This window comes from Callithrix jacchus, chromosome 21 (assembly GCF_049354715.1).
Source record: "Callithrix jacchus isolate 240 chromosome 21, calJac240_pri, whole genome shotgun sequence".
Classification (NCBI taxonomy): Eukaryota; Metazoa; Chordata; class Mammalia; order Primates; family Cebidae; genus Callithrix; species Callithrix jacchus.
Genome location: NC_133522.1, coordinates 4198460 through 4211007, shown reverse-complemented (window position 1 = coordinate 4211007; position 12548 = coordinate 4198460). Strand labels below are relative to the sequence as shown.

The 12548-nt window shown below is 33.3% G+C and overlaps 1 long non-coding RNA gene across 1 annotated transcript in view; it reads right to left on the bottom strand.

Annotated features, from left to right (window-relative positions):
- Positions 1-12548, bottom strand: part of LOC128930336 (uncharacterized) — a 58512-nt gene extending 45964 nt beyond the window's left edge. Inside the window, exons 1-2 of the long non-coding RNA XR_008478274.2 lie at positions 12357-12548; positions 4388-4515 (exon numbers count right to left, since the gene is read on the bottom strand). This is a non-coding gene — a long non-coding RNA (uncharacterized LOC128930336). The remainder of the gene's footprint in view (positions 1-4387; positions 4516-12356) is intronic.

The following is a 12548-nucleotide window of genomic DNA, read 5'->3' as shown; positions in this document are numbered from 1 at the left end:
CGCCAGCCACCACGCCCAGCCCAACAAATTGTTAATATAATTATTTATCAATTTTCTAAAGAATTTTCTTAAAACTTGTGAATGATTTACATTCACACTTACCTTTATGCTATAGCTTAAAATAATAGAAAAATTGAAGGAATGATGTCCAAGTACCAGACCAGCTTTGCTAGTCTTCATCCTGCTATTTTATACTTAACCGAGCATGACACAGTCAAGCAGTTGGTATGTTTCACAATTTTAAGTCTTTCCCAACTGTGCTACAGGATTTTACTTCACATGTGTATGTGTGTGTAAGTGCATTTATGGGTGTTATACTCATTTATTTTTCAAAAATGCAAACACTTGATTTGGAAAATAAAATAGTGAAATCCCCAAGCAATTTAACCCTAAGGAGTTAAAACCTGGATTAGTTATAAGAGAAAAAATATAACATATTGGGGGATACATGCAATAATTGATAAGGCATTTCAGAATTATTCCTTGAATCAATGTAAGTTTTTTAGTCAGTGAAGGCAAGTAACTTCTATTAGGGCTTTCAGATGTCTAAAAGTTATTATAAAGAAAGTGTTTTAATGATCAAAGAAACAAATGTTCAAATTTGGACAAGAACGTGAATTATCCCTAAGTTTGTCACCGTGGCATAGAAGAAATACAGAAAGAAGCCACTACAAACTATTTTAATAGGAGTTATTTAAGAAAGTAAAGTGTTTAGCATTGGGAATGACCTCATTTGCTCACTATTTTCCAGAATTTCTGGAACAATAATCTCATTACAGCTGAAAGGCCAAGTGCAGGAATTTTTTAAATGAGAATACTATACTTGTCATGACTGGAATAATTGGTAGCATTTTATCTAGAAACTTTCTAAAAACTAAAACACAAAAATAATTTAACTATATTTCTCTAAAATCTACACTAAAGCAATTTAGATATATGGTATTATACAACTTTTAATCTTAGGAGTAATAATATAGAAATGCTCTTACTTAAGAGTAAAATTGCCATTAACCAAGATTAATAAGGGAGATTAAAGTATTAAATGCTAATTTACCGGAGACCTAAGAGACTTTCAATATACAGACAGCTAATGCCAGACTGTTTTAATAACTTTTTAATTGTGTGTTAATTATTTATTCATTAAATTGTTTATTCTGGTACTTCATCCAGAGTCTCTGGTGGTCTTGGATGAAGGAATTTAAGCCCTTACTTGCTTGTAAATCATGAAGCAGGCATTTTAATTGCATTTAAATTAGTTGCAATGGGGAAACGTGTGAGAATAGGATGGAACTCCACCACATTTCATGAGCTTACCCTTACCCTTGAATCATAAATTTCAACATTTAAATATTAGCTCTCAAATTAATGATTCTGTTGACTTCATTTTTGGACTCAAACTAGATTATGTTAATTTACAGTAAGTGTATGCTGTAGAACTGGGCATGGTGGTGCACACCTGTTATGTCTGCTACTCAAGAGGGTGAGGCAGGAGGATCACTTAAGCCCAGAAGTCCTGGACTGTAATGCACAGTAATCACACCTGTGAATAGCCACTGCACTCCCGCCTGGGCAACATAGTAAGATCAAATAAACAAATACATTTATTGATTTGTTACAAAAACAAATAAATATATATCACTGGAAGATCAGGGCATATTATTTATAATCAGAATTTTCTATGACATGGAGCCATAATTAAGCAAACAATATATCCTTTCTTTTACAATTTCTTATGAGCCAAGGATATGGACTAACACAGCATGATCTCGTTCCTTGATGTGATCATGATCTAGCGGAAGATATAGTGGTGAAAACAAAGTACTAAAATATGATGAGATAACAGTAAAATATTGTGAATTTACAAAGGATAAGGCATAGTTTGGAGATTAATATTTAAACCAACTTTTGAGGGATTCATTAGAATTTAACCAAATTATAGAAGTTATTCCCAGGGAAATGACCAGCAGTATTAGAGAATGTTTTAGAAGCAGCAAGATAAGAGGAAATAGAGTTTAGGGACATATAGACAGAGGAGATAGAACTGAAAGTATGTGTGAATTTCACTAATAAATAGTACTGTACATCAATGTTAATTTTTAAATTTTATTTCATAGATAGCGAACTGACTCTCAGTTTCAATTTTAAAATATGTTGCAAAAAGTTGATAAATTGTATTTACCCGTTAGAAAAATAATTCTGGTATCAAAGAAAAATATGGATGAAAATGCTGATTTCCTTGAGGGTAAGGAGAACAGAGAGAGCAGATAAACACTATATAAAAGAGATAGTAAAGGTCTGAGTGAGGAAATGGCAGTGGGGTTGAAAAGGAGTAGGGCAATTTCAGGAAACTCTGCTGAGGTTGTTAACCGATCTATGTGGGTGCAAAGAGGATAAATTGCCAAATAAAGTTCTTCAGTTTGTAGCTTGTGGTTGTAATGAAGCTATTAACTAACGTAACAGACTTAACAGAAGTGGAATTAATTCTAATCATGCCGGAGGTGCTTACTTCATTGTGTCCTAATATATCCAAGGACTTAGAGGTGCCTTATCTTTTCCAATGGATCCTATTACACTGGAGCACTGGGTAGGCAACACTGGAATTCTACCAAGAACTTTTACTTTCTTAGTCGAAAAAGTCCACTTGTTCATGTACAATTTACAGAAGGAGAAATGGTAGTACAAAAAGTTCTGAGATCGAGGTTTTTGACAAACTTGTGAAATTACCTGACCTCAAGTTTCACAGGGAAGTTAAATTTTCATTATATAATTTACGTCTAAGAAAGCAGGAAGTCAATTCCAAAGAAGTTTTTCAGTCTTGCAGAAAAATCAGGAAACATTCAATGTAAGTGTCCAGGGAGCAAGAAGCCAAAGGAGGCAACTAGAAAAGCATATACTCGCAGGTGAATGCCGATGACCTGGTGAGTGTGTTTCACCTTCGCACTGCGTGACGCTGCACTCAGCTAGAATATTGCTATGTGGGCCGGGCGCGGTGGCTCACGCCTGCAATCCCAGCACTTTGGGAGGCCGAGGCGGGTGGATCACGAGGTCAAGAGATCGAGACCATCCTTGTCAACATGGTGAAACCCTGTCTCTACTAAAAATACAAAAAAACTAGCTGGGCAGGGTGGTGCGCGCCTGTAATCCCAGCTACTCAGGAGGCTGAGGCAGAAGAATTGCCTGAACCCAGGAGGCGGAGATTGTGGTGAGCCGAGATCGCACCATTGCACTCCAGCCTGGGTAACAACAGCGAAACTCTGTCTCAATAAAAAAAAAAAAAGAATATTGCTATGCTTGTCACCATCCACTGTAAATTTTATGTTATGTAGGAACTACGAAAGAAAATATTTTTTAAATGGATTGTTTAGTTATGAGAGAATAGAATACATCTACTTCTAGGATCCCAAATTTCAGAAAATAATTCCAATTTATATCAATTAGATGAAAACAATGTACATAGTTCATGAATTATTAACTTTTGAGAATATATAAAGTAGAAAATTTTAAGTCATTGCTAATACAATTTATTTCAAACTGTCATTAAAATATACTTTGTTATTATCGACATTTTTTATGTTGTAAGCATTTTATGTTATTCCTGAAAACGAATTATATGTTAAAAATAGATTTGGCAAAAATGTGTTTTTAGATATTGTCAGGTTGAGGTGTTAATCCGCATTTTGTGGAACTAAGGCATTCATTTAAAAAAGTACATTTAACTTAGGTTATTTTTTAGATTACAAGTGTTTTTAAAAGCATTTTGTTCTCTGTCTACACACAGGTGCATGCATGTGCACACCCATGCACAAACATACATGCACACATTATCTAAGTATGCAAGCAAGGTCCAAATGGAAGTTCTGAAAAATAGAATCTTAAGGAGCCAGCTAATGTTCATCACTGTGAATTTGCAGAATCTTTGTCAATGCTTTGGGAGCACGTACTTTTTCAAAATAGCCCAGGAAGAGCTCCTGATGTGTGAACTAATATTTCACATTTTTTTGGTATAAGAGAATTAATTTTTTAATGCAAGGTGATTTATTTGGGAAAAGTACTTATTTTGACATTATGAGTAGTTCACTGCAAGGGTGTGTGAGTTCAAGCTTATTTCACATCTAGTCTCTTAGACGTTTATTGTTTCTTCTTTAAGCCAAAGAAGATAAATAAAAATTAAAATTTTAGTTTGATTGCTAAAAGATATTATGACCTCCCTAGCCCACTTGTTCACCGGACTCAGTGTGAGTGTTTTTTGTTCATCCGTCTGGAGTAAGGGTTTGCAGAACAGACCCCAGCAGGTGGTGATCAAAGTTTCATATAATCAAGTATAGTAAATAAATATTAAATTTCAACTTCAATTTTCAGATTAAAAACAGAGGCTCAAACAAGTTACCTCATGTGCTCCAGCCTGCACAGTAAGTATGGTGGAGCATGAGTTCAGATCCTTATCTGTGTAGCGCCAAATTCAGGCTCTTAGTCATTACACTGTGTTGCTTTCCCCAGCTATGTAAACAGAATAGTCTAAAAACAGAGGCAGATAAGAAATAGTCAATCTGAGGAATATCTTATAGCAAAATGAGTAAATAACATGTAGAAGAAAAACATCCTTTATTGATATTATTAAAATCCATGCATAAATTTCTCTAGGCATAGGAACCCATGTGGATTCTCATTAGATTATCTATGATTTGGAGTAGATACAGCAATCTGAAATAATCAATTTAGACTCTGGCATACAGTTCTGCCCAAGTGTTTTCATTTTTTATCCTGGCTATTATTAGCATGTTGAGAGGTCATAATTTTTACATATGAGAAAATGTAATTTTCTCATAATTTTCACATATGAGAAAAATACTTTCCAAAAGTATTTTTACATATGAGAAAATGGTCATGTTTCCCATGTAAATATAGATATATGTTTATGTAAACACAACATATGCACACAAACACATGCAAAACTAAGAATAACCTGGACCCATAAGAAACAGACACATGGTGCATCCTTTCACAGCTATAATAAAACTCTAAATATTTATTGAAAAATATTGACATATATATTTACAAATATGAAACAATTTTAATCCTTTCTGTTTTACTTGGCAGGACCATCAATCAATGACAATAAGTAAATAATTACATTTCACATATTCATAGAAACTTTTCATTGAAGTGAAGTTCAAGTAGTTTGATTACTATGAAATTTCCTGTTTCAATCAGAATAGGCTATGTTATGCCAGAGTTACCTAAAAAGCAATATTTATTATTTATATTGTATGTTCATTATGAACTGTTTGTGTCCTCTGTTTTAATTCCGTCTCAAGGCAATGGGATGTGACTTCTACATTTGGATAACAGTCATCTTGGCAAGGGAAAAGGACCTGTGGAGTTCTTCATGGGCACTTAAATATTTGTAGTTGCAACTTACATGGAAATTCTGCTGTTATTCCATTGACCAAAGCAAGTGACATGGTCTTGCCTAACTCAAGTATGTATGTTGAAGAAAGGGAAATTATTTGTCAACAACCCTAAAATATACGACGTTTTCCTTTTCACTAAATCAACGAAAATCATTCATGATAAACCAAATGTCATGTTAAATTTGTTAAAATATTTAAATACATAAAATTCTATTTATATATAATAGTAGTGCTAAATCTAATGATCACTTCTATCTTAATATGCTTCCTGGTAGCAAACAGCACTTAGGGCTCAGGAAAAATCTTCTCCACATAACTTGCTTTACATGCTTGAAAATAAATTTAATTGTATGCAAGTATCTTGAAGTGTCGGTAATGCTGCCACCAGCATTACAGACAAACAATACTTTAAGTTACAAGGACAATTTGAAAAGCAGAATCTTTTAAATTACAGAATTACAAATTTATGAATTTATTAAAGTCTTTCTCTCATATAGCTGAAAGCCCTCTACCACTTAGCATTATTTTTCAATAGTGTGAGGCACCTTTAATTATTTATTTATTTGCTTCTTCTATGTTTCAGTTAATGGCTCTAGTTCTGGAAACAATATGCTTTAATGCAACATACCAAAATTGTACCATACAACTACACAATTCACATTCAGTAGAAACTACTCTTTGAATTTTGATCTTGAACTAACCCTAGGCTAGTGACACGCAATATGATTCCATTTCACAGTGCTAGGCAGTGGCAGTCATTCTCTTTTTCATTTCTTTTAGTACAGTGATCAATGAATTACATGAGATATTCAATGCTTTGTTATAAAATAGAGTTAGTGTTGATTTTGTCCAACTGTAGGCTGATGCCAGTATTCTGAGAATGTTTAAGCTAGGCTACGGTGAGCTATGATGTTTCATAAGTTAGGTTAATTAAATGTATTTTTGACTTAATATTTTCAACTTATGGATATATCAGAATATAACTCCATTGTAAGTTGAGAAGTATCTGTATGAAAACAGTTGATACAACTAGTTGATATTTATTTTTAGTTAAAATTTTTTGAAAATGTGTGTATTCAAAAACAAATTTTTATGCATAGATATTTTTATTGTCAAATTAATCTAAATGTGAGAAATTGTCACTACATAATTATTGATTTTGTTAAAATGAAGAGAAGATAAACATTTTATGGAATGCATAATACTTGTTAAATGCAGTATGTTTATTTGCTTATTCAATAACATGAACAAATCAACATAGCACAGACATATATTATAATAATTAATGTTGCCTTTATATTTTGCTTACCAAGAGATAAATCATAGATTCACTCAATTTTTTTTTATTTTGTCAATATGTATTCATATTTTTCATGTTATCTGGATATATCACCTTTGATGTAACTGCTGTTTTGATTTTTATATTTTGAATGTTTGTACTTTGTCCCCATCTCTATGCAGGCTAGAAACAGTGACACTTCTAATCTTTTCTCATCTTACATAACACTTTTTGGTCTTCTATAATATATCCTTCTGTTACTCAAAACCTTGAATTTTTTTAGTTCCATTACGATGAGATTTTTGATGCTATATCTTTATTTATATTCACCACCTAGAACAAGGGTTGGGTCAAATAGGATTCACTGTTTGTTTTGTAAGACCTGTGGTCCAAAACGGTTTGATGATCTTTGGAAAGGCCACAGGGACCCTAGATTTACACCGACTGCATCTAAGCTTTTCTGCATTATTGTACGTTTTCACGAAAACTCATTCTGTGAATAAAATGACTCATTTCTGGAAGCATCACTACTTCAGAATTCAAAGAAACTTACCCGCAATGTTAAAGGAATTTCTCACTTTTTTTTTTTTTTTTTGCTAAAACTGTTGCTAATTTGGAATGCAACTTTGATTTCACAAGTTCAAATTATCTCTATGAGTTAAAACTATTTTCTCTGAGAATAGATGTTTTATTTATGATGACATCCAATGTGCTTCAGAGTGTTTAAAAATCAGGATATTTTAGACATTGATAGCCTATTTGATGAATTCATAGATGCAAAGAACCCGATTGAGAAGCAGCAGTACTCCAGGAAAACGTGTACATTTAAATGGTTGGACATCTTTGAACAGCTAGGAATGAATTCATACAAGTCTAAAAAGCTGCGGTTGCCAGTAATGAAACGTCTAGGTAGCCCATGTTCAAACACTTCTGTTGAGAAGAGATTTAACTAATCTCCTCATATTACACTGACACTGCAAATCAGCAATCAGTGCAATGTGAGATGCATAAAGGCAAAGCTGCAAGTCAAATTGAATTTTACTCTTGACTCTATTTAGTTTGACCAATACATTAGGAAAAAGATGGTTGTCCTAAAGCCTTCGTGCAGTTCAGTGGAGTGTTTCCGGACAAGAAAACAAAGAGTAAAATGCCTTAGTTTATCATAAGGCAAACATAAACTTATTGTTATTTTTTGTTAAATAGAGGTGATATATGTTTATTTTTATTGTATTTAGATTCCTTTTTAAAAGACATATATATTAAGAATATACAAAAATATAGGTTAGAAAATTTTATATCCAATCAATATTGCTATTGATGTTTTTACATTGATTTTGTATCCTGAAACTTTACTGAAGGTTTTTTTATCAAGTCTAAGTATGTTTTAGAGGAATCTTTAGGGTTTTCCAGGTATAAAATCACGTCATCTAATTTGACTTCCTCTTTTCCAACTTGGATGCCTTTTATTTTGTTTTTCTCTTACCTGATTTCTCTAGTTAGGACTTTCAGGACTGTTGAGCACAAATGGTGACAGTGAACATCCTTGCTTGTTCCAGGTCTTAGGGGAAATACTTTTAACTCTTTCCCATTCAGTATGATGTTGGCTGTGGGTGTGTCAAAGATGGCTCTGCTTATTTTGAAGTGTGTTACTTCAATGCCTAGTTTGTTGAAGGTTTTTATCAAAAGGAATGCTGGATTTTATTGAGTGCTTTTTTTCCTGCATCTATCGAGGTGATCATGTGGTTGTTGTTTGTGACTCTGTTTATATGGTGCATCACATTTATTGATTTGCCTGCATCGAAGCATTCGTGAATTCCTGGAATGAAACCCGCCTGATTGTGATGAATTACCTTTCTGATGTGCTGTTGAATTTGGTTTGCTAGCATGTTTTTATGATCTTTGCACTTATGTTCTTCAGGAATAATGACCTGCATTTTTCTTTTTGAGTTGTGTCTTTGCCTGATTTGGACTTCAGAGCAATATTGTATCTGTAGAATGAGTTTAAGAGGAATCCTGCTTCCTGGATTTTTTTTGGGAATAGTTTCAGTAATAGTGCTACAAGCTCTTCTTTGTATGTCTGGTAAGAATCGGCCGTGAATCCATCTTATCCTGGGTTTGTTTTTTCAAAGACTATTCATTACTAATCCAATTTAATTACTCATTATTGGTCTGTTTATCATTTCTATTTTTTCCTGGTTCAATTCTTGGGAAGTTGTGTATTTCCAGGAATTTATCTTTTTCTTCTTTGTTTCCCAGTTTGTGTATATAAAGGTGTTTATGGTAGTTTCTGATGATCTTTTGTATATCTGTGGTATCAGTAGAAATGTCTCTTTTATCATTTCTATTGTACTTATTTGAATCTCTTTATCTTGGTTAATCTAGCTAGTGGTCAGTCAATTTTGTTTATGTTTTCAAGTAATTAATTTTTCACTTTGTTGATCCTTTGTATAATTTGTGGTGGTCTCACTTCTACTTAGCTCTGCTCTGGTCTTTGTTATTTCTTTTTTATTTTTTTTCTGCTAGCTTTGGATGTGGTTTGTTCTTGTTTACCTGGTTCCTAGAGGTGCAACATGTGGTTGTTAATTTGAGATCTTCCTATATTTTTTATGTAGACATTTAGCACTACAAACTTTCTTCTTAGCACTACTTTTGCTGTATCCCAGAGGTTTGAGTACATTGTATCTATATTATTTTTGTGTTTGAATTTTTTTAAATTTCTTCCTTATTTCCATTGTTTATCCAAGAGTAATTCAGGAGCAAGTTACTTACTTTTCACATACTTGTGTGGTTTTGGGAGTTATTCTTGGTATTGATTTTTAATTTTACTTCACTGTGGCCCAAGAAAATATATTATATAATTTTGATTTTTTGATTCTACTGAAAACATATGCTTTTGGCCAAATGTATGGTCGATTTTGGAGAATATTCCCTGTGTAGAAGGTAATAATGTTAGTTCTATGATTGGTGGGTGGAACGTTCTGTAAATGTCTGGTAGGTCCATCCGTTTGGTATATAGTCCAGTTTGAGTCCACGGTTTCTTGGTTTATTCTCTGCCTTGATGATCTGTCTAATCATGTCGGATCTAATATGTCTAGTCCTCCGCTATTCTTGTATTGTCATCAATGTCTTTGTTAGGTCAAATGTATTTGTTGGGTGAATCTGGGTGCTCTGGTGTTCAGTGCATTTATTTTTACACCTACTAACGCAACGTTTCTGCAGCCCATGGATCAAGGAGTAATTTCAACTTTCAAGTCTTATTATTTAGGAAATATATTTCATAAGATTATAGCTGTCATAGATAGTTAAACCACTGATGGATTTGCGAAAATTCAATTGAAAATCTTCTGGGAAGGATTTATGATTCTAGAGGCCATTAAGAACATCTGTGTTTTATGGGAGGAGATCAAAGTATCAACGTTAACAGGAATTTGGAAGAAATTGATCCCAAAACGAAAAGATGATTTTGAGGGGATAAGGATTTCAGTGGAGGAAGTGGCTGCAAAGAAATAGAGAATGAGAATTAGAGGTAGAGCCCAAAGAGATGACTGCAATCCCATGATAAAACTTGAATGGATGAGGAGTTGCTTCTTACGGATAAGCAAAGAAAGTGGTTTCTTGAGATGGAAACTACTTCTGGTGAAGATGCTATCAACATTTTTAAAATGACAATGAAGGACTTAGAATATGACATCAATTTAGTGATAAAGCAGTGGCAAAATTTGAGATGATCAACTCCAGTTTTGAAAAAATTTCTACTGTGGGTAATACAATACTATCAAGTGGTATTGAATGTCACAAAGAAATCTTTCTTGAAAGGAAAAGTCAGTTCATGCAGTAAACTTTATTTTCTTTTTTTAAGAAACAGTTCACAGCCACCCTAGTCTTAAGCAACCACCACCCTGATCACTCAGCAACAATTAACAGTGAGGCAAGACTCTCCACTAGCAAAAGGAGTATGACTTGTTGAAGACTCAGATAATCGTTAGCAATTTCTTTTTTAGCAATAAATTGTTTTCGGTTAAGATTTTTATTTTTTGATTAGACCTAATGCTATTTTTTTATTAGAACTAATGTTAATGCACACTTACAAAGCAATAGACTACAGTATAGTGTAAACATAACTTTTATATGCACTGGGAAAAGAAAATATTAGTGTGACTTGGAACCAAACCTATCTCCAAGTTATGCCTATCTATATTTATCTATATATCTATATCTCTCTATATAGATAGATAAACATGCTTATGTCATTCTATATGTGTGTATATATACTATATATCTATATATAGATAGCATTTATATCTATATATACATGTATAAAAGATATACATATATATCTGCATATATTTTCTGTATACATGTATAAATATATATGTATAGCTCTCCATATATTCAAAATCAAAACCAAAAGTTAATACTTTATAGGTATATATGGTTGACTGATATGTGGGAAGAAAACCAGAGTACTAAGGAATTGAATACCATAAAAATAACATTACAGTTACCTACATGGGCAAAGAGAGAGTTCTCATTAAGAAAAGAAAATAGAAGTTTCTGGTATGTAGTAATGCTTTATTTTTTGACATAGTTGTAGTTATGTAGAGGTTTTGCGCTATAAAACTGCATTTACTGCATTTAATGCTAACTGGCTATTTTGCCCATTAGTTGATATAGATTCTGCATTAAACAACAATATTATAGACTCTGCATTAAACGACAATTTTAAACTCACAAATATCAATATTAATCCTGAATTTAAATGAATTAAATGCCCCAATCAAAGACACAGAAAGAAAAATTGAATAAAAAGTCAAAACCCATCAGTACGCTGTATCCAGATCCATCTCATAAGCATTGTAACTTTCGTCTCTGACAAAATAGACTTTAATAGTAACAAAGACTAAAAGAAACAAAGAAGGACATTATATAATGGTAAAAGGATCAATACCAAATAGGAATCAATGATCATAAATATATATTCGCCCAGTATAGGAATACCCAGATACATAAGACAAGTTCTCAATGACTTATAGAGAGACTTGGACTCCTGCACAATAATAGTGGGAGACTTTGACACCACATTGTTAATATTCGACAGATCAACGAGATAGAAAATTAACAGGGACATTTATGGTTAGAACTCAGACCTGGAACAAGTAAATTCAGTGAATATCTATAGAATTCTTCATCCCAGGTGTACAGAACATACATTTTTCTCAGTATCACATTACACCTATTTTGAAAGTGACCACATAATTGGAAATAAATCACCCTTCAGCATTTGCATAGCATTTCACAGACTTAAATGAAATATTGGTTGGCTATTTGTTTGTTACTTTCTTCCCTTATTCCTTCCTGTCTCTGCTGTTAAGTACAATTATCGGCATAAAAGAGGTTTTTAATATCTATTTTTAGATTACATTCCAGCCTGGGCAATAGAGCAAGACTCCTGTACTCTCTCTCCCTTTCTCTTTCTCTTTTTTTCTTTTCAAAAAAGAAAGAAAGAAAGAGAAAGAAAGAAAGAAAGAAAGAAAGAAAGAAAAAAGAAAGAAAGAAAGGAAAGAAAGAAAGAAAATCACAAGGTGCAGAACACATATGTACTATATGGTACTACTTAAAAAAAAATGAAAGGTAGTGTTTTTCTTAACATGTCCGCCAACACTCACACTCACACTCCGGGGAAAGCATCTGCGCAGCTGGCTTTTGCCGCTCTGAGCAGCTGGCAACAGAGTGGTTGGGTGGTAGGTGCTGGATGTGGCACAGGGGAAAGTCACTAGTGCAGAGGGAAAGGGTGCCAACCTTGAGGGTGGGAAGGAGCGAGGATGAGCAGAGGCCCATGGGCACCAGAGTCTGGCCCT